Genomic DNA, 7132 nt, shown 5'->3' with positions numbered 1-7132 from the left:
CCGCTTGTTTCAGTTTCTGTAATAACTAACAATTTTCGTTACAACAGAAATTCGTTGCCTATTTTAAGAGTTTTGCATAGATATTTTATGCCAGCTAGATTAAAGTGGACACATAGAGACAGGAAGATTTATGAGAGTTTCTGTTTGTTTCTGGCGGTGCCGTGTTGAATAACGTGGCAGAAAACCAAAACCAACGAACTCGGGCTTAACAATCAATTGAAAATTGTGCCGCGGAAAGATCACCTTGCCCGAGACAATCCCTTCTATGCAAAAAATGCCGCTTTACTTACAACAAGAGTCTTTTATCTACCTGTAAGCTTTAGTACATTAGTGTTAAAGCTATCTTCCGGGTCCAAACACAAATATGTCAAATTTTGAAGATCCTCTGATCTATAAGTGACTCTGTTATATAGCGAGGAAATAGCTGAGAAAATAGACGTTTCTAAATGAATTAAATATTGTTTACTTACGGGCGGTTTCCCCACTGAACAGTTCTGATTTTTCTGTGATAGTTTTGAGAAAGAATTTGAATGAACACTAGAATAAAGATAGGTAAATAAGATAGATCTCCCAGAAGGATTGACAACAATTTTTGCGTATTTTATTTGCGATTAGCCATGTTTATTTCTAGCTTAGGTAAAAGCAATGAAACTTATCTTTAGATAAATGATGTCAGATATACAATAGATTTAGTATCGGATAATATTAAAGGTCAAATTAGACTTTAGGTTACCTGAAAACATCGTATCATTGCCAGTTTCATATTGTAGCGACCTGAATTAGAATATTGGTGCGGTTGGCTCCCTTCATGCTATATTATAAGCTTTCAAACTTCGAGTTGTAATTGTTATATACAGACTAGGCGTCTATGGATTTGATCAAATTGGGCGATGTTCTGACTTTTTAAAATGTCTTTTTTTTTCTTTTTTAATAATACGCTAGAACATATTCATTATGTTTAACATTAAGTTAATTACTATTCAATATAGCTTTCGACTGAATAAGCATTCACACCAGCCTGATTAACCCCTTACTTTAAATAATATTTTTTACCCTTAGGAGTAACCCTTTTTTTAAAGCCAATATTAGAGTCATTATTATGTCAAAACACAAATTTTGATTTTTGTCATCATCGTTTCATATAAATATGTAGTCATAAATAAAAAGGAAGTTAAATTGAAAGTGTACTTGTTTTTTCCTAATCTGTGGATTATATTCTGTATTTTGATTGCTTTCATGGTTTGTGTCGATTGTTTTACACTTTAAATATTTTACTGTTATTGTCAAGATAACCTTAAAGCCTATTGTTTGAAAGTTACAATGTCAAAAGTTATTTTTATAAAATCCTCTTTTTGAACAACATATGTAGAGAGCTTTGAAGAGCCGGATTTAGAGATTCTAATACAAAATTCAAGATGGTTGCGAACAATCAAGTCTAAATATTGTTTTGTGATCCATTTAATCCGATTTGAAGAATTCTTATCGCCTGAGGTCCGGTACATGCTAATATTGATCAAATAAGTATTGATTTAGTATTAGTGGAAATATTTTACAAAATAACTCACGTTGTTCCATGATATCAATATTTTACTAGATTGAAGATGTAATATTTACCAAGACGTCCTTCAAATATTTAAAGTATATATATACCCATATATCGTGTACAATTAAATGAAATAGGGGTCTAACATCCGACTATTCTGTTCTATTATTCACAGCTGAAAATGATGGAATTTAATAGTTAAAGATACAACAGGTACACATGTATTTAAAAAGCTAACAAATGTGTTTTAACATTATGTAAAGACTGTTATTGTGTAATAAAGAACATCAGGGTATCAAAAAGACTTTCATGAAGAATGGGTTAACTTGAACAAAAAAGACAGCAAAATTATTATTACTTTATTTGTCTAAGAGAGTTAATGAAGGCGGTGTGAAATCGATAGAAATTAATGTAAACTTAAAATGGTCATTGGTGAAATATGTTTTGACTGTGTAAGTTCTTAACCGGGTGAGCAAATTTGATTTAATGATCGGTGTACATCAGGTACACAGAACATATATCAAGTGAGTAGAGTATTGCTAAGATCACTGGTCGCTTACTCCATTCAGATTAGAATTAATTATTGTGAAAATTCCTTGGTTATTATTGGGGACGAACTGTACCATAGTTGTTCTTAGTTCATCTTATTTATTTCTAAATATCATTATCTAACAATCGTCAATACATGACAAATTCTCGAAACAGCAAAGGGAGATAATAAAATAGACACAAGGGCATAGCTAGGGCGAGGGAAAATGTAGTTCGTCTATTGATAGCAATTCTTTGTTTACCGTTTTGTATTTCAATTTGATAGAATTTTTTGAATCGAAGAAGGGTGTTTGAATTTAGATTTTTTTTTCTGTTAGGTGTCAGAGAATATTTATGACTTTAGGTTGAAAGATCAGGACGCGAGCAGATATGCATAGGGAAATCATCTACTAGGCGTAGAAAAAAATCGAAACTTTCGATATTTGTATCAGACGGTTGTGACACGCTGGGTTAGCTCTGCTTATACAAAATTATCAGAATGACTGAGAACGTTTAAGAGGGAGGAATTGGGTTTAACGTCCATCCGACATAAATAAGGTCATTTCAGGATTAACATACGGTCCTTTTTAATTTCAATAATTCGATTGCATATTGTTGACGTTATTAGTGGAGGGAACTTGATTGTCAGGTATACAGTCAGGGGACTGAAACCACGCCACTTGGCTTAATGACAGACCTAATGATCTAAAGCGCACGCAGGGACAACAACGTCGACTCCAAACGCCCACGTCTCGGGTATGGTGCCAAAATTACAAGGAATTAATACATAACGCAGCCAACTCCACAACAACAACAAAAAAGAACGAACAGCAATAAACAGAACAGCTAAATCAAAATTGGATTGCTCACTGACCCTATACGCCTTTTATTAACAAATAAGTAGAGGGTGCTACTGCCATTAATGATAATGGGGATTTTAATTTTTACAGGGATCAGACATTCCGTTAAACTCAGTTGAATAAGAAAAATATTGGTACTGAAAAGCAGCTATCCATCATTTTTGTATGAATATTGAAACTGTTAAATGAATAATGGGTATAACAGATACAGATTCTATCTTTATATTAATTATAGTTTTTTGTACATGTATTGCTTATCAGAGTTTACATAATACAGAAATTATACAATGTTCACAATCCAATGTGCTGAACAGAAATATTTTACTATTGCCTCTATGGTATATTTCCACTGACAAACAAATCACACAGAATTAACATTGGAAATAGAAAAAAAATTCAAAACATCAACCTTAACAAACACAATACCATTAATATACGAACTTTTCATTTTCCTTTCTTAGTTAAATTCTCTATATAAACAAACTAAATTCTAAAATAAACTCTTCAAATAAACTCTTTTATTATTTTATCCCGTGTTCTAGATTTGTTTTTTCTTTGTTTCATATTACATATATGCCATTGATAGTTTGTATTTGTACAGAAGTGGGCCTGGGGGAATGGTTCATTAAAAAATTCCACGCTATTTTTGGGAGAACCGTTTCTTGAAGCCATCAACCAATATTTATTTGCGATAGAGATCATATTTGGTTGTCCCAATGTTTATATTTAATATTCGCTATACAAATAACCAAACACAGTTTCAAAGTAAATTCCAGACCCTCAGAACTTTATTATGCGAATAGCGAAACATTGGTTGACGATAAGACGAAAGCTTGGCTCAAACAATAAATATCCCTGTATTTGCCTGAACTCTGCTGGTTCATTCTTTTAAAATACAAGTAAAAACATGGAGACAAATAAAAAAGACATTTTGAGCATCCTCGAAGATCAGCGACTACTTCGCATATTCAAAATAAAATAGTAGCAATATTATTATTAATTCATTAAACTATGGACCGTATATTAAATGGCTCTATTCTTTGGAACCTTAAAATAGACGACAATGGATCTAAATTCAAATATTAGTTATATAAGAACATATAAACTGATTTATATTCAATTTTTAAAAACTCTATTGCTGTTTCTAATCATTTATGTACGGTGAACATTAAATTATTATATTGTTGTTTGTGAATTAGTCATTATCAATTACTTCCGCATTGTCTTTCAGGACAAATGGCGCCCGAAACCATAGAGTACACGACTGATTTAAAATGTCCAATGTGTCTTAAATATTGGATATTAGGATCCCATATTTTCACTGCAGAATAACAAGATCGAATATTATTAAAATTATTGAGTAGAGGTTTAGCTCCTTTAACAAACGATGGCCAATCTTTGTGGGAAGTAAAACACGTACTAGTTTCTAACCATCTACAATTTACTGTACCCCATATTATTCTTCTTGTCGCAAATACATCTCTAAAATAAGTCAACAAATGGCGTCTGTGTATAGTAATCCAAGAATTCGAGAGAAAAACAAGCGAACTGAATGGAACTAAATGTCTTGTAAACACAGTACTTCGGGGGCGCCATTACTTTGAACTACCAATCGTGTTGAAATCCATGGGAAATAAAAACATCCGATTGTCTAGAGAGTTGATTATGGGATTGCCATGTGAATAATTAATTATTTATATAACATCTGAGGTAAAACGAAATATCTGCATTAGGCAGATTTAGCTCCACGTAATGTATCTTTCATGTAACGTCTCCACTACACCGATGCAGTGGTGCTATGGCTCTGATGAAAGCAATGGATATTATTAAGATAAACACAAGAGTCCTTTGGATAAACATTTACTGTATTTAATCACAGCTACGATTGAACACAATTGCTGACATTTTACGGGCCTTGAAATTCGCTCTTGAATATCTTTAAACATACATTATGCAAGAGCTAAATCTGCCTATTGCAGGTCTTTCGTTAGGCCTGAAATGTTATCTAAATTATTAATTAGACATTAATTAGCTTATCCAGACCATAACTCTCGATGGCATCGCTAGCCTGCGATGTTTATTGGATTAGGTTCCGATTTGCTGTTAGACTTCCATTCATAATTTAAACATTAAATGGATAATCGAGACTATGTGTTTATCATACCGACTTTAGTAATGATGATCGAGTTTAGGCGGAAAATTCAATCGCTAAAATCTCGGTTCATAGTGGATCAATTTGACTGAAATTATTTTCTGCAAATTCCCGTTACAGTATCTAGATTTTAACTATTATAGTGAGAAATGCCAGCTCTTTATCTAATCTCCCATAACGTATCTTTAATATCCCCTGAACTAAAGCCGTCCTTGTAGTACTATGGTCTTTGCGACCATATTGTATCTTTAACTAATTATTGGGTTCATATACAGACATTGTATAGAAATCGTTCAAATAATGAGTGACGGATTTACACATAAAAAGAGTTATAATTTGGTAAACATAGCTGGTTCGGTGGGAATCAGAATATCATGTTTAACACGTGAGTGGATATTTACTAACTGCATCATACACTGTAACCATCCAATCAAATTCATTATTTGCAGAATCTTAAGTCATGACGTAAGCAAATCTGTTAAAAAGCCCAAACCAACAATTTAAGATTTAGATATCGTTGGATTTCGGAGAGAATACTATTTGAGTTCCTAGAACATATGATGTAGCAATTTCTATCAGCAGACTCGCCCCAGCGAGTCGGGTGGATTGGAATTGAGAGAATGACTTTATTGTAATCTATTATGCATTGTACAATATGTATCCAGCTTGATATATAAAATGTAAAAATGAACTGCTGCATTGTTATTCCTGGTAAGACAAACGTCTTAACTAATGAGAAGATAAACGTCTTAACTACTTAGATAAGAAGAAGAAAATACACAACGTGAAAAGGAAGCAAAGAAGACAATTGAAAATACTGGACGATCACAAGGCTATTAAGATATATAGCCTATAGTAAAAAAAGAATGCATGGATCATACGCCGGATGTGGCGATCGGTTTTAGTGCGTATCCGCTTTCTGACAAAAGACCCAGGGTGCTACATATTTGATTTGTTTGCCGTGACTCGGAATCGACCTATAAGGGAAAGAAGCAGTCTCATAGCATATCGTTACATATTTGATTTGGTGTACACGACCAAAAGATCAAGTACCCTGGAAGGAATCTAAAAGCCGTAGAACCAGTATCCAAAAGAAATTTGGTGGAAATATTCTCAATTGGGTAAAAAAAAAAAAATTGAAAATACTAGACGATAAGAAGGCTGTTCCAAAATATATAGTAAGTAAAGATACATGGGTCATACGCCGGATGTGGCGACTGGGTTTAGTAGTAGTACGTGTCCGCTTTCCACGTCTGACAGACGACCCATGTTGCTACATCCTTTCAATTAAACTCCGCTTTCTGCTATAGTTCAGGTAAATGTCGTTGTATTTTAATCTATTATTAACTATTAATCACCTGTTAACTTTTCATACATAACTTTTGTCACGAGCACGGCTTCCCTTTGAAATCCATAGCGAATATGGAATTTTCCAATGGCATAGCCTCAGCGAATCAACGCTTTGAGTTATATTACCGTTTAAAATACTGGTGTGACGTCATCCTTTGATGTTGGCGTACCATTATTTTTCAATAATGTACGGGCGACTTGCCAATCGTACATTATCTACACTAGATGAAATATTGGACTCGTGTGGCGTATTTCATTGAAAAGCATGTGCGGGACAGTGTCTGTATTTTAAGTTGTTTAATGGTCTCGAGTGTAAGACATTGCGTAATATATTGAAACAACACTCGGCTAACGCCTCGTGTAGTATCAATATATTACTTAATGTCTCGCTCTCGACCATTAAACCATACATAAGGTACCGTGTCGTATCAGGTATTGTATACTACACAAATATGTAAAAATGAACTAATGAGAAGATAAACGTTAACTTTTCATACATAGCTTTTGTCACGAGCACGACTTCATTTTGAAATCAATAATGAATATGGAATTTTCCGATTGCACAGCCTCAGCGAATCAACACTTTGAGATATATAACCGTATAAGGTACCGTGTCGTATGAGGTATTGTATACTACACAAACATGTAAAAATATGAAATACCAAGGTTGTGGACCCTTTTTTCTCGATTTTGTTGAAA

Source organism: Patella vulgata, chromosome 4, assembly GCF_932274485.2.
Source record: "Patella vulgata chromosome 4, xgPatVulg1.2, whole genome shotgun sequence".
Taxonomy (NCBI): Eukaryota; Metazoa; Mollusca; class Gastropoda; family Patellidae; genus Patella; species Patella vulgata.
Note: the sequence above shows the minus strand (reverse complement) of the source record.